Here is a 17568-nt window from a genome sequence, read left to right as displayed (position 1 = left end):
AAATGACAGCAAAGAGCAAATTTCAGCTATAAGTCAACACACGACCCGCTGTCCTCGCAAATAGTAACTGGAAAGAGCAGCCAGATATAGAATTTGGCTTGTTTTGCAACATATGTGTTAATATATTGTGAGCGCTCTGTGTAATGATAATTTTTAATAAATGCTCAAGACAGTAACAACAAGATAAGTCAAGAAGCAAAGATGAATGGGTAAGAAAAATATATGTTAAAAGCACATGACTAAAGTTTTCAGTGGAGCAGGAGGAAGGCAAGGATTTCATAATAAAGACTAATGATTTATTCTGTGTTAGAAGTTTAATATTTTCTAAAGTTCTGGGAAGAATCTGAGAAAGCTCACCATTTTGTACTCTACATAGGTTAATGAGAGAGATATTTTCAGATAATAAGTTTTTATATTGGTTACCTTTCCAACTATTGAATCAGGAGCATTTATTACTCCAGAAGGTAAATGAATGCAACAAAATCAAAGAAGATATTGAATTATTAACTGTGTTTTAAATCCATATCAAAATAAATACTTTTGTAATCCAATGATTTTGATTTGTAAGAGTTTAGCTTTGTAAATGAAACTTTGTCTTGTCACATAAGTATTGCTAGGTTTATTTTACTTTCAGACTTTTAAGGAGGCAAAGAATAACATTAGTAAGTTTTTGCATAATGGATTTCACATTAAGAGGGAGAGTGGAGCAAGGAGCACTGTATTTATAAAAGAGGAGTATGATGACATCAGATCTAGTTTTCGCCTTAATACTATGAATGGTGTAGACCTGGGAAAAATAAGAAAGAAAAGGACTTCTAGTGCAGTTGCAGTTTTTCTCCTAATCACTGTTTTCCCTACCCAACTCTCAAGGGAGTGTGAACATTAGGACACTTTAGATATCTTTAAGGTCTTTAAAATCCAGAAATATTACTTGCTATCTCAGAATATGACAACACAATGAGACTTACAGCCAATTCGTTCTGTCACCATAGTTACCAAATTTGAGAAGGAAAATTAATTTAAAGAGTTTACTGCATAGATCAATATCATGAGAAGATAAATTAAAAATTGCCCCCAGACCCATCCCAAATTGTTTAAAACTGGCTAAATTCAATACAATGGATCCAAATGAGCCTGGTTGAGGAAGGAGAATCTTCACGTTGAGCAGATGTTAATATCACATTGACATCAACTTATAGAGTCAGACAAAGGCTATATACTATGGGTCAGGAGCTATATGCACATAGAGAAGACCCATCACCACCACTAGGACCTGAAACATAGACTCATCCATCCTTTCATGCCAGACAATACTTAAATGGCCATAAAAGCACTGAAAAACTTTTCATAGGAAAACAAACAAACAAAAATCCTTTGTTTTATATGGGTTGTGTCAAGATAGCAAACCTAAATACTATGTTATCAGTGCAACTGATAATCTATGAGTTGATATATAGTCAGTTACAAGAATTAAAATTAAAATTAAAATATATATATAGTTGTAGACAGGATCTGCCTTCAGGAAAAGAAAGACTTATAAATATTTTGAGAATAAATTTATTGAGATACCATGAGATTCAAACAAGTTACCTTTGACTTCTACAATTACAAAGGTGTTCAAAGTGGTGGCCATTAAATGTGAGTCATTTATTAGCACAGCAAACTGGTGCTTGGGTAATTTTGGTCATTGAGATTGCTGTACATGTATTTTCAATGTCTCCTTTAAGGCAGTGTAGTGGATTTTCTGTGATATACAACATCCTTTGGGGTCCCCCATAGATAAAGGTCTGCATAAAAGTCTTAAATCAAGAGAATGTGCACTTTATACAAGTTTTTCTACAGTGTGTTTACTCTTTACATTTTTTGGCAAATATCTTTATCTATCTATCATCTATCTATCTATCTATCTATCTATCTATCTATCTATCATCATTTTGGTCCAATGTGACTGCAGTCTATCATCTATTTATCTATCTATCATCTATCTATCATCATTTTGGTCCGGTGTGACTGCAAAAATTTGTACCAAACTACATGTATTAAATGTGGGTATATTAGTAATATACATACTTTAAATAAAGTATATCTGCCCCTAAAATGTTGGGACAATAAGTAAATAAATAAATAAGCTCATTAAATAGCACTTCCTGTAAGATATTAAGTGGAAAAATTGATTTTCTTTGGTTTTGTTTCAAGTTCAGAGGCACCTGATTTTTTTCAAATAATAACTGTAAAATTTTCTTATTATGAACTAATGACAAAATATAACATAATTTTTACAAGTTGTAATTTCTTCCTTCTCTTACTTTCCCTTATTGTGATTTAGAAAAAGACCTGCATATAGACCCATTTTGCAGGGCTTAAGTGTATTTCTGAAATTGGAAGCTCTCTCCTTACAATAATTGCGTATTTAAGCCCTAGAATATGGTTTTATAGGCATGAATTCACTATAAGGCAATGCTTATAGTATTTTTAAATAATCTCTGATTTGAATAAAAAAATTTACTTAAAAATACAGCACAGAGTAAACAGAACAGAGAAAAAGTATGTATTTTATAACAAAAATAATATCGCTTCATAACAAAATGAAATTGTGAGTCTGAGTAAAATAATAAACAACTTTATTTAACAAATAAACCCAGGATGAATGAGAATTTATTATCATTTAGACACTGCCCTCTCAGTATGTATTTTCCTTGAATCCTTAGGAAATAACTGAGTAAGAACCAGTCAGAAGGCCTAGACAAACAATGCAAAATCTTTTCTCCTTTTAGCAATTTTTGTGCCTGCTTTAAACCGATCATTTGTTTCATCAGCTAATCCCCAAGCCGGCTGCACTTTCTTTCCACTTTCAGAATTCTTTCACAGAGGTTGAATTCCCTCCTTGTCACCCCAGGCTAATAAATACTTTATTTTCTTTTGCTGCTGATTATTAGGAAAAAGATAGAAAAAAAAAAAAAAAGGGTTAGTCAGCTCATACTACTAGCTTAGCTGTCTGCATTTTCATCCTAGACTATGGAAGAATATCAGAGTGCCTTTATGATATATGCACAAAAGGCTCAGTGTTCGTGGCTGTACTCAGAGATCCCAAAATAGCATTGAGTAAGCAGTAACACACTGACATTGTTGTGGCACTAAAAGCACAATGTCTGCAGCTCAGAGCAACGCGGCATATCGAAATTTTGCTGAGGAGCCAGTGAGCCAATTAAGTGCGGTCTTTCCCGCTATTCCTCATGCATTTCATAAGAAGTTTGAATTTCAACTTCCTTCAAAGTCCTGGAATTTGAAGCTTTAAAGGTAAGGTTGTGATAGTGCATTGACTAGATATTCCCAAAAAGTACTTTAAAAACTGGTGCTATTTTGAACTTTAGAAGAAAATGTTTCCAAACAAATTTGAGATCATGACGTGTATGTTGAACTTTTTAAAGAAAAATATGTGGAAAAAAATTTTCATTGCTATGATGCTGGTTGAGAGAAAAAACTTGCAAAGTTGCTCACAGTTTAAGGTATTTTAAATTTTGTTATCTTGAACGAATGGATAGCTACTGCACATTTTTCTTTCTCCGGGATTTTATTTTGTAACTTGTCATGTATTGTCACTTGTTATATCAGGTATTATGAATAATGTTTTCAAATTATGACATATTTTAATGCCACTAAGTATTTCTTCACAGTCAAATTTAACAAAATTAACACATAATTATTACTTTCACTTTGCCTTCTTCTTTTGCTATCAAACTTTGTATTATCTTTCACAGTTCTTAACCAAAAATTTTAAATAACTAAGAATTCTGTAATAATTATAATGAAGTAAAATCAAAATATTGAGTATCATGAATTTAAATGCATACTAATCTAATGGATAGATATTTGCATATGCATTATATCAGTTATATATAATTAAAAGAATAATCAAATATAAACAAATAATTAGTTAAGAAAAGAAAATAAAAGACCTTTGTGAATCAATTTCAATTTGATACATTTAATTTTTATTTTATTAAATTTAATAGAATATTTCAATGTTTGTAAATGTATTTAATAAGAATATATAAAATGGCATGAAATGTTCAACAACAAAAATATTTTTAGCATGTAATGCGATAGTTCTGCTCTAAAACATCACTTATTGAGTTAATATACCTCTAAGGAAGATATAATTTTTGTATTAACAATATATTTAGACTTTGAATGCATTTACAATATCAAGCAAATTTTATGTAATAAATTTTATTAATGTTGAAGTCACATTACTTGTTATATACCCTTCAGATATTTTAAATTATCTCAAGTACAGAAGCTTGCTGTAATGTTCAACATGATATGAACATTTCTAGTTATCAATGTAATAGCCAATATACTTGTTTCTTAAATGGACAAATATTTAAAACTTAAAAGTCTAATACTATTCAAAAGTTTTAAGTGCTCTATAGAATTTAGAGATCTCTTGACCTCTTCTACTTTACATATATTTGCTACTTTACTAAAGGTATGTAATAATTAATGAATATATCACATATTTATGTAAATTATACCTGCATCTTATACCCCACTATTTTAGTAAGTTTTTAAATATGCACATAGTAAGATTTTTTTCTTTTTCCGGTACCGGGAATCAAACTCACGACCTCATGCTTGCCAGGCAGGCGCTGTGCCCCGGAGCTAAATCCCCAGCCCCACACCTAGTAAGATATTTAAACACATTTACACAAAAACATACTTACATACACACTCACAAGACATTCTTAATTTATAGAATTGTTAAGATATGTTATCCACTTCCTTTTTTATTTATTAATTTTTCTACTTTGGAATCTTTACAAGGTACTGCTTTATAAGAAAATTTTTAAATAATTTGATTAAATTATCAAAAATTGAAGATGTTTTAAAATGATTCATGCTTTGAAAGGTTTACCATAAAGAAATGATGTTTGAGGAAGATAAATATATGTAACTTTGTTTAAATATTATACAATATATGTTTATCATATAAAATAATATTAAATCCATTAATACATAGAATTTTACATTTTTATTTGTTAAAAATAAATTTGCTTTAGACGTCTAAAATGAGAAGAACTGATGTGCATTAATTTCTTCCATACATTTTTAAAACACCACAGTCACCCCAGGAATTTCTCATAATGCTACTGCTTTTACTTTATAAGTGATAATCTACAAGTAAATATAAATTAATACTATCTTTGGAACTCATGATCTTAGTATATATACTCTTTAAATATTCATGTGTTTACAACATTAAGTAACAGTACTTAACATATCTTTTTGAGTAAGAATCCAATAGGAATAAATGTGTTACATTCTTCAAAAGAGTGTATCGATTCCTTTGCATACCATATTTTCATTAGATTCTATAGCTGGTATTTTATTGTTTGAGGATCTCATGAGTGAACAGAGGAAACAGAACTTGTACATTTTAATGTACATTATCTTCCTTTATTGTACATTTTCTTCCAACATGCACACTTTCATTTCAGTATAATAGATTCAGGTTGTAATAAGCATCAAATTTACTAACAATCTCTTTTCTATTTATGACAATTTAAAGATTTGATAACTCAGGTTCTTTTGCCAAATTGACTAAAACACTGTTTGGCGCTAAAACAAAGCACAGTGTCAGAGAAGGTGTATTCCAGTATCACCACCATTCAGCAGACAGAATCAGCAAAGTATTCTAAAACTCATTTTTCAAAGCTTATAACAAGGCAATTTCTTTTTCAAATAATGCATAATCTTTTGAAGACAGTGATATTAATCATCAAGAGGATACTGTTCTCACTTTGAACAATATCCTACAATTAGTAATTCATGAATATTTTTGTCTGAATTTGTCACATTAATTACTCATAATTACTTCCTAAATTATCAAAGCATATCATAAGATTAAAGAAAACATGTAGTTTTCAGAAACACTACTTTGGCATATCAAGTCAAATTTGAAATGCTATTTTAGCAGTGAATTATAAACATGTATGAATGAGTTCACATTTTATTTTTGTCTGAATTCTAAACAGTTACATAATAAAAATATTTAGATTTGCAAGATAGTGTTTTAAAGGGAGGAATAATTTTGGTATCAGTCATACTTTATAATAATATAGGTAATTTTCTCCACGTGTAAAATTCAGAAATGTCATTCCTTTGGCAATCACCAAGCTATACACAAATCACAAGAAATGAGGACGTCAACATTTTTCTGCCTTTAAATCACACTATAGATACATTGTTTCAAAGGCTTTGTTATCTACTTTATTCCTAAAAATTTCTAGTGAAGCCTATAATATTCTCTGATAAAAAGATGATACAACCAAAGATACAGACAGGAAAACATGTGACTAGAAAACTAAAAACATAAGGAGAAAAAGATATAGCAACATCTTTCTTTGAATTTTGAACAGAGTATTATTGCTTGTCACTAAGCAAATACTTCTTGACAGTACCTCAAATTGCTGTTGCAATGGTATGCAAAATACAATTCTTTCTTTGTAATGTTTGAGGCAAAAGAAAAAAAACGACAATGTTTTCCTTTGAATATACCTATATCTTTTTTTCCTAAATAATATTTTTGCTTTTGTATCTATGTAATACACTGGTTTTTCCTTATATAATTTTTGTTTTAACCAGCGCTTAAGTTAAAATTTGACTTGAAATTTACTTGTTTGTAAATAAGAATATATACATATATTTATACATTTTACATACATTTTTATATATGTTGCATGTGTTTGTCTATATGTATATATTTTCACGTTGCATGTATATCTTGTGACAAATTTATTACATCATTTATAGTAAATACAATATATTTTATAGAAAATATTTAACACAGTTGCTTATATTACATTTGATTTAAGGTATATTTAAAAATATAAAGCAATGTTGTCATTGAGTATTTGTATGCATGTGTATATCTCCATCTATGAATTTCTAGGTCAATGTTTAAAATCTAATTGTTCTCTTTGAATTTATGATACTATGTAGAATTATATTATAAAGGTATTGCACTTTTGTTTTCTAGAGGAAGACAATGCATGTAAAAGTATACTGGTGTAGGTAAAATATTACAAATTTTCCAAGATAATGATTAACTCATTTCTATGAATTATAAACAAATGATGTCAAAAGTAACATATTTAAATATAAGTTGAGAAATTATTTCATGTGGGAATATCATTCCTTCCTACACAATATTTTGTCTCCTTACCCACTGAGAAATTTAATTTGGCTTATAAGCCACATAATTTAAAACTGTACAAAATAAGCCCACAATCATTCATTACAAACTCAAAACGTGTATATACTGTAATAGTTTCTGTATTTAAAAAAAACTTGAAAATTTTTTTCTATGTGAGTATTTACATAAAATTAAAGCATACCTAAGTTTCCCATTTTAGGAATCACTAAGTAAAAATTTTAATTAATATGCATGTGACTAATATATTTTATGATATATTCCCCATGTTATGCTTAATAAGTTGCTTTCTCATAATCTACATACTGTTAATACAGGAAAATCATGAAATAATATCACCAAAAGATAAAAAGTATTAAACATTGTGGTTAATGATCCATTCTAGTTTTAAAATTTATATTTAGAATATTTTATGACAAAAACAAATTTTAAAAATGTGAAGTCATTTAGTTATTCAAACAAGTAATGCAGTTTTGGGGAATTATGTAGAATATGTAAAAAACATTAAGAAAACATTTATTTTTCCATTATGAAAGTGTAACTAAAATAATTCTTATTACAAAGCAATATTCTTTCAAAATCATCTTTCTGCCAAGCAATAATATATCTTCATTTACCTTTTAGAATATTTTCTTTGAAATATGTGTTTCATTTTGGGATTCAAAATTTTATTACAACTTTTTTCTAGATTTTAGAACATAATTGTCAACTGTGAAATCATTTATCTGTTTGCAATTAATCTGAATATGAATTATCTTAATATTATTTGTCCTTCAGTAGTGTTATACACTTGAATGTATTTTTAAAGTCATAGAGAATCAAAGAAATCATGATAATTATCTTTTATCTTAATCCATATTACTATGATCATAAAAATCATTTTAGCAAGTGTTTACTTGAGTAATGTCATTTTCTTTGCCACAAAATTTTTGTTACTTCTCATTTAATTGCCATATAATCCATTTTCAATCACTATACTTTCTGTCTCATAAAATTCCTCATTACCTCCCAAACTCCCATTGCTATGATCTCCCACCTTTGTTTTTTTCAGTGAGCAGCTATTTTGAATGATTCATCTTTAAATTCATTTGTTTTCATGGCTAGTAACCTTTTCAAATTTCTGATATTTGAGAATCACTCCTAAAATTTCTCTTCAGGTCTTTACCAGTTGTATTGGTTCTTTTAATAATGAATAAATAATGTATTACAACAAGGATATTGTTGGGAATTACAGTTTGATTCAATTCTTTATCTCCTGATGTGCATTTGTCTACTATCATATCCTCTCAGTCTGTGTCTTTATAGCAAACATCTAGCTATAATTTGGCAACAAGAAAGTAACTGTTGCAGAATCACCCTTACAAAATAAAAGATGATCTGAGGTTCCATGAAACTCTGCCTCTTCAAGAGTCAAAATGATAAACTGAAGGCAGGATAAAGTGAAGACATGGGCCTGGAGAAATGGTCATACCCTGCTCCTTCAATTTGTAGGGCAATTACACAGGGAAGACCCCTAACTATTAATTGCAGTGTAAGTAAGTATGAGAGATTCCACTTATCTTCATATGTTATCTTAATCTTTGGCACTTTAATTTTGAGTACCGTTCCTCAAATACTTTACTAAGTGGTAAATATTATGGAAGCAATACATTAGTACAAAAATAAAGGGAGTTGGAGAGATAGGGACCGGATATCAAACATAGTCTCCATATCCCATTAGCTGACCATCTAGGCACAGCCAGCAAAGAATTTTACGAATCCGGGCATCTCTCTCTTTTTTTTTTTTTTTTTGGTTTTTCTCCGGTACTGGGAACCAAACTCACGACCTTGCACTTGCCAGCCAGGTGCTTTTGCCGCTGAGCTAAATCCCGAGTCCCTAATCCAAGCATCTCTTAAGCCAAACAAATTGACAATCAAGTTTGCAGTCAAAGACGATCTACCCTTTGTTACCTTGATGTCAAGCACATTTGCTTAAATCATACTTAATATTCAAATGAAAGATAATTCTGCCTAACATAAGAAAGTACCACTAAGACTGCACTAGTTCCTCCCCTAATTTCTCAACAGTTCTAGCATTGCTCAAAGATGCAAGTAGAATATCTCCCTCTGATACTCAAGACAACCTTGAAGCTGTCAGCCTTTGTAAAATTCTGAAAGAAATATTAAATATTCCAAAGATTTTAAAAAAATGTAAAAGTTAAGCGTTTGATTTCCAGAAGGAAAGACTAAGTGGTGGAAAAGAATCCAACCATGACATGACCAAGATAGAAAACAGCAAATATTAATTCCATAAACTTCAAGTCTGGCATGAGAGGAAGTGATGGTGAGCTGTGAACTTCAAAGTGCTTGGCAGCTGCATCCCATGACCTTCCCATTTGCAGAACAAGTGGCCTTTCTCATGGGCTGGGACCACTTGCTGGCTGCAGGTTTCTTCTGCATATGTCTCATATTCCTAACCTTGCAAGTTCCTGGGGTGTCCACATAAGCCTTGATCACAGATTTGAGGCTTTGCACATGGCTCTCCCATGTATTCCTGTAGTGTCCTCTGACCTTGTCATACAACTTTTCCTGGTGTTTCAGGCCTCCCTTTCAAATCTGGCTGGAAGTCTTCATGACCCCACAACATTGCATTCTGCCTTTTATGAAATCAGCATTACAGGGAGGATGCCAAAGTCTGGAGTCAATATAAGCAGTAGCCATGCCTGTTTGTACCATGGCTCCAGAAGCCTTTGAGTGTCTGAGCACTATAAAGGTATACTGGAAAGCCATGTCCCTAGGCATGTATATATTTCTTTTGTTTTTCCTTCCTTCTTTTCTCCTTTCTGCCGTCCCAGTTTCTCCCCCCTTTTGAACAGTTTCTTACCATCTCACAATATCTATTGTACACATTGGATCTCATTTACTTTTTGAGCTTCTCACACAAGGGATACAATACAATGTTTAAACACGTGAGTCTGATTTATTTCATTTATGAATATTGCCTCAAGTTGCATCTATTTACCCATAAAAGTCTCAAGTTTATCCTTCTTTGTCGCTGAGTAGTATACATTTTTTTTTTTTATCCATTTCTCATTTGTTGGGCATTTGAGTTGTTTTCAAAATTTAGCTAATACAGATTGTGCTGCTATAACATGAGTGCATATATATATCACTGTGGTATGGAGTTTTTACTTCTTCTGGGGAAATATCCAGAAGGGGAATAGCTAGGTCAAATGGCACATCCCAATATCCTGAAATTTCCCATGATTCCATATACTTATTAGACAATTCAAATTATTTCACTGAAAAGTACTATTGTAGTGCAAAAAACAAGTAGCAATATAGAATAAAAGTAAATGGGAATTATATATAAAGGTTGATATCAAAATAAGAAATAGGACAAAGGTAATACAGATCTCTACAGATATTTCACTCAAATCAGTTCAACAAAAGAAGCTGTGTTTACCTAACAGTTTCTAGTACCATTATCCTTACTTCTCTATGTATGCAGATAAGATTTCAAGTACATTCACAACCAGCATACATTTTCAATATGAGTATTGTTTTAGTTTTTAAAATGTATAAGAAATATAGTCTGAACTCTCCGGTAGGTATTATAGAGGTGCTTATAGAACACACGGTGCTGCAAGTAGACACTTCATAGCCTTCACTTTTTTATAAAGAAACCCTCAGTATGTAAGAGAGCATAATTAAGACTGTCTGTAATAATATCACAACTTATGACCCCAGGAGCCCTAATTAACTTAGATTTACATAAGTCTTGATAGCACTTGGTTGCTTCACACATCTTGATCCTAATAAAAATGTGAGATTTGCTTCTTTAAAATGATGAAAAAGATCTTGTTATTTTATTGGTAGTGCAGAATGCTTTAACAGTGTTTTTTTTAATTTTTAAATTTTTAAAAAATCTTTAAAAGTTCCTTACCATCACAAATTGTAAGTCTTATGCTATACCATTTTGGCCAAACCTACTCAATAGCCATCTAAAGATGGAGCCATTACATTAATTCCCATCTGCTTTCTCTATGAGAAGTTAGGCTTAGTAGCATTTAGTATTTCAGCTTCCTACAAGCCTTCCAGAATGCATTATATTTTTATAAGTTTTCACAGATGGAATAATTATCTTTATATAACCAAGAAGAGGTCATAGAAAAGACAATTTCTAATTAGATTCAGTTTCAAACAGTATAAGTGCATAGATTGTAATATTTTCATCCCTAAAGTCATAATTAGTCTTCTTTGAAAACATAATTGTACCGAGTCACAGTGGGATCATTTTCAGCTTATATATGTCCATGGAATAGAAAGCATTGCTTCAAGCATGACAATGTTTATTTGTTATAATCACTTAACCATGCTTAGAAAACAAATAGTGACATTCAAGTATCCTAAGCTATATTTGCAATAGTCATTTATAATGATTTTATTTGAATGTGTGTGCTGCATAAATAAAAGTAGCCAAAAATGTAGAAGTTGAGAAATATGGATACCGCTAGATCTTATGATTCTTCTATTAATTTCTTTTAAGTACATTTAACCTACTGCACAATATGTGCCAAACAAATTCTGAATGCAGCACCTTAGCATTAACATCAGAATTCTACAGAATGAGAGTTACCATTATCCTCAATTTTTGTGAGGCATCTTAAACCATTGCCTATATTCACAACGATTAGAGAAAGGGCGTGATTTAGTTGTCCAGCCATTCTTGCTCTATATATGTTGCTCTTAATTCTCCAAAGCTCTGTTTAGAACACTTCATCTCAATGAAGCAGTTGAGTAAACCCATGGGGAGTAGACAGTGACTGTCTCAATTTTCACTTTGGTGCTAAATACTGTCTCCTGATATAAACAACTTTGCCTATTATTATGAAGTCTTGTACATTCAAGCATTGATTGAATAACTATTAAAAATACAAATACATATGGTGAAATTTTAATCATTTTATGCTTCCTCAATTCGAAGATGATTTCTATCTCCATTTTTGGGCATCATCCTCTAGGTTTTCATCTCTGCATTTTTTTACTCTATTTTTTTCTTAGAATAGAGGAACCGTTTGTATATTTAATTCCTTTATTTTAGCTAACAAAATGACTTTCCAGCTCCCAACTTAATGGCTAAATAATATTATACTAATATGAAAATTTAAATGTGCTTATTCACTTGTTTCTTTTTCAACTGCAAGACCAATTTGGTGTATCAGTTTCAAATGAACAGGTTTGGAGTATTCAGAAACAAAAGGCTGGTACTTTGTAAAAGAGTTCAAAAAAGTGGCATAATTAATTCTTTTAAAAATGAGACTTTGTATTTTACGACTGGAATCTTTTAATTCTAGAATACTTTCCACATTCAGTTAGAATATTGGCAGCGCTCCAAATATGCTGTTCACTAATCCTCAGTTCAGCGCCTGCTCAGAGATCCCCTTCACGACATCCGGTGCAGGGAGGCAGGGGGATGTGTTGCTGCATAGCTTATGACACCGCACAGATACTGAAGGCAAAGGTTGCGCAGTGTCAAGAAGGGCATCAGCGCTACAATTATATTCTATGTTGCTTTAACTGTAGAAAAGGACATCTTTGTGAAAGCAAATATGCAAAATATATGCTTCATGAGAGTTCAAACATGGGACATAGATCATCCATATTCTAATTCCGTGGAATGAATGTTTTGGGAGAAAGAGTTGGCACATGGTTTATTACAATTTCTGGCCCAGAATATTGCTTCCTTTTTTACTTATGAACCCAGCCTATTTCCATACACATTTCTTTCTATATTTCCTGCTAGTGGCTCCCAAAAAGCCATTTCAATGTTTTTATGTATCGTGTCACGCTATGAGACTGCCACCTCTCCCTGGATTTTTAAAAGATCACATATAGGATTAGTTTTCTATATTTATCTCATCCACTTTTCCCCAGCTTCGAAAGTTATCTTCCCCCACACAGACACCAAATCCATCATTCTGATTCGTACTTTCTCTTTTGTTGTTGTTGTTTTTTTGTACCTGGAATGCTTAGAACAAGGGGAAAGATGTGTCCTAAAGGGAGATAATAGAAACTATTTTACTACATTACCTTCAAGCATAGTCCAGATATTAAAATGGAGTTTACTTATCTTTTTTCATAGTAAATAATTTGAAATATCAATGACAGATATTATAATGTTGGTAGATATCTCTGTATTTTGATTCAGTAAAGCACAGGTATGCTTTTTACTCATTGTTCTACTTATAAATAAATATTTGCTATTGGGCCAGTCACTTAAAATTCCTGGATATAAATCCTTCCCTGTTTGATGTAATACATTAGATTAAATAGACTAAAACACTCAATACTAAAAATTAAATAATTTTACTTCACTCTAACATGCTGATTGTGATAAATATCATTCAAATATTAACTTGCTACATTACATGATAATAATATGCCAATATGTTTTGATTTGTTGGAGGAATTATAATTTAAACTGTACTATACAACTTGATCAATAAACTTTACTACTATGCCTACACATCAGCTATTAGAGAATATATCTAACTGTATTAACATGAGACAATACTAGCATTTATTTTCCCAGTTGAAGTTTTATAGAGGTTTTTATTAAAGTATTCCTCTAATTGGAAAGTATGACCAGGATTACAAGTATGGGGCAGAAATGCCACTGCCGGTTTCTCCCAGGCCCGTGTCAGACAGACCTAATTGTTAGCATTTTTCCTTATTTGCCTGGACTCGGCCTGATATGTTTCTCAGCCTAGCACTGTTGACAGCTGCCATCAGTCTTCAATCAGAAGTGAACTAACATTTGAGAAGGCTTTTTCCTTCCCCTTAAATGCATGACTACTATAGAAAGCTAATAGAGAGTAAAATAAAGCCACAATATTTAATGATTCAAACTAAAATACTGCTATCATTTCATTAATTTGTCTTGAATATAAGTATGTATATTAGAAGCTTCAAAGGAAATGGTTTTCATTGCTCTTCGATGAAATGTAGAATTGTGAATTGATGTCAATTTAACTTTTAATTTTAAATTTATGAAATATTTCAACTAAGTCAATCTGAGAAATATATATCATATAAAGAACTATCATGCATATTGTATGATGTCTATTGTTCAACCTTATTTACTTGGTGTTATTTTGGAGAAAGGAAAAGGACATTTCTATAGGCTACAATCTTTAAAACAATTTCACTTTCTACTATTATGATAATTACCATAAAACACTTTGGAGGTGAGTTTTCTTATACCTAATACACCATGATACAGAATCTCTTCATGTAGAGAGTGTCATAGGTATTTCCTTGTAATTTGTCAACAGTTACATAATTACTTTCATTTGGTCTTCTAATTTAGATGTTATTCTTCATAATTTTTCAAATATATCCACTTTATACCTGCTCCCAGTAGTCAAATACACATTTAAGTGCAATGAAGTAAAATACGACTATTAATTTATAGAGTAACGCTTTGATAAATATACTTTTTGTCTAAATTATATCCAAAATATTTGTTTAAATTTATATTTTATGAGTATTATATAGTGAATCTATTTATTATACCCTTTTATCAGTAGCTGATATAATGCTTTTATGGAATCTGGTCCAACATTTCACATTTTGTAGTAACTTTTTTACTAGTTTTGGTATGTAGATTTTAAACACGAGTGAAAAACAAAAATCTATTCACATATTTGTGACATAACTTCAGCAATTATTGTCAAGATTTGCTAGCAATGATTTTGGATACATTCTTATTTTATTGTGAAAGAAAAATTTGGACATTATGTTATTTACAAAACTAGTATGTTTCAGGATACATGACGACAATATAAAAAACATATTTATATACAACTCAGAATATAGGATGGCAATATTAAAGACATATTTTTCAGTATATCCTCATGCTCACTTAGTACTCTACACATTACATTTTCTTTGCTCCATAAGAATAAGTTAGTATTGTATTTTTCAGATTTTATTTACTGTTTCAGTTTCTTACACTAGGGAGACAATATAATGTCTGCACATGTGAGTTTGATTTCCTTCACTTTGAGTATGGTCTCTACTTGCATCAATTTACCTATAAAAGCCTCGAGTTTATCTTTATACCTGAGTAATGTGAAGCTGCTCAAAAGGAAAGAACAACTGGTATAGGGGAAAGGAGAAAAGAAAGAAAGAATGAAGGGAAAAATATATATAAATAAGATAACTAAGATAATTGTACTACTAATTTCTATTGGTTTGTTGAAAGGAACAGTTAATGCTTAATTATTTGACCAATTTTTCATGCCTATATCTGGTAATCTGAACAACTACTTTGAAGATAACAATATGCAATATAACAATCATTGTTAATTTCCAGTCATCTTATTTTGAAATTCTATATTGTTTTTAAAGTTTTTGTTGCTTATTTTTTATTCTCATAATTTAAAAAGTTTGTAAAAATGATAATCCAAGAATTATCCTCTCTTTGTGTCTCTTGAGTCTATTTTAATCTAGGGCAGTACCTTCCATATGCCTACTCTTTTTAGTAAACAAGGTAGATATTAAATCACCAGGATCAGTCTTGTCTTAGGCCAGTGCTCTTAAGAATTCTTTGATGGTTTAGACCTATTGGGTAATGTGATGAGATGGAGACTCTACATCAGTGTCTCTGGACAAATTCAACATTACACACTCCTAACAAGAACCTGATATTCTATAGATCAAATTGAAAGTAATAAATCTTCAAAAAGACTCACAATTTCAATTCATTTAATTATTTCCTTTGCTTTTCTTTATTTTATTTGTATAACATAGGTTGACTCTGGAAATTAGCTTTCAACTTCTTTGATAAAATATATATATAACATTTTATACATTATGGCACACTGTAGCATATCAGAAGCATATTATCGAGTTGGGGATTTAGCTCAGCAGCACAGCGCCTGCCTAGCAAGCACGAGGTCGTGAGTTTGATTCCCAGTACCAGAAAAAAAATTTAAAAAATAAAAAATAAAAACGAAAATAGAAGCATATTATCTGTTGTGCCTCAAATAGCTTTTTAATTTATTCTTCATTATTTTGATAAATCAAAAAGTTTAGCATCATTAACAAGACACATTAAACTGCATTTTCTCAAATTGAATAGAATTTTTTAAAACATAGTTTTACATCCATAAAACCATCAAAAAAGACATTGGAGTCATCCATCTCTTCAAAACTAAGGATGGTCAGTCTCTCCAAAATATCACCAGCGTAGTAGCTTAATGGTATCTCAACGTCATTTTAATTTGTATTTTTCTTTTGAAAGAGAAAATGTTCTTTTCTTTTTTTTATCTCTGTCCAAATATTTTGCCATTTTAAAGAACTTTTTAGTGGTTTTTATTATGTTTTGGAAGTCCTTTACATTTTGTCCACAAGTCTTTAATACACAGTTACAAATACTCCTTTTCAGTCTGTGACATGTTCCTTTATTTTCATATTGCCATTTGGGGTGGACTAAATATCACTGCAGAAGTTACCATTGTCCTGTTCCTTAAAATTTATGAATGTTACTGCAATGGGGAAATATGAGATTTAGTTACAATAGGGAGGTTATCATGGATTATCCACACGGATTCTCAAGTAAATCACAGACATCATCTTAAGACAAAGGAGAGGGAAATATGACCCAACAACCAAAGAAGAAAACAACATAAAAATGGAACAGAGGAATATTTGTTGGGGAAAATGATCGCATGCCAACTATGCAAATAATGAACTGTAGCTAGAGATTTGGAAAATGTGAGGCAAAGAATTCTCTTCTAGAAGTTCTTTGGAAGGACAACTTGATGACATCTTGGTTTCAGCTCAGTCAAACACATTTTGAACAACCAGAGAATATGTGCATGTCATCTAAAGCCGTGGATTTTGTAGCAATTTGTTACAATACCTGCAAGATCAAATGGGATCTTTTGAAGAGAATTTCTCTATTTTAATTATGTCTAATTTATCACTTTTTAACAAACATACTTTTGATATTGTTTATAAGAAACTTTTATCAATGATGTCCCAAAGATTTCTCTTCAGTTTTTAAGTATGGTTTGTGACTTTGTGTATGGTAAATTATAGCTCAAATCTTTTTTGCCCCCTCTAATGACTCCCAACTATTTTAGCATAACAATTATTTTATTGCTATTGACTTCATTTGTGAGGTGCCATACATTAGAAGAAATCTCCCTCCTTTCTTCTTTTATAAAACTGAGTACATTTCAGATATTGTCTTTATTAACAGTTTTGAGTAATTTGATCATGATGTACCTTGATTTAATATTTTCCATGCCTGTGCTTCAGTTTTATGAAAATTTTGTTTCCATAGTTTTCTAAATCTTACCAGT

General features: G+C 30.9%; 1 protein-coding gene across 1 annotated transcript in view; it reads left to right on the top strand.

Moving 5' to 3' along the window:
• Positions 1 to 3142: 3142 nt before the first annotated feature.
• The window catches only part of Cdh19 (cadherin 19, type 2), a 102976-nt gene continuing 88550 nt past the window's right edge, over positions 3143 to 17568 (top strand). Inside the window, exon 1 of the mRNA XM_013511279.1 lies at positions 3143 to 3297. The gene's annotated coding sequence lies outside the window, so the exon portion shown is untranslated. The remainder of the gene's footprint in view (positions 3298 to 17568) is intronic.

This window comes from Chinchilla lanigera, unplaced genomic scaffold (genome assembly GCF_000276665.1).
Source record: "Chinchilla lanigera isolate Chin_1 unplaced genomic scaffold, ChiLan1.0 scaffold00001, whole genome shotgun sequence".
Taxonomy (NCBI): domain Eukaryota; kingdom Metazoa; phylum Chordata; class Mammalia; order Rodentia; family Chinchillidae; genus Chinchilla; species Chinchilla lanigera.
The sequence above is the reverse complement of the archived record's forward strand: the minus strand, read 5'-3'. Positions and strand labels throughout refer to the sequence as shown.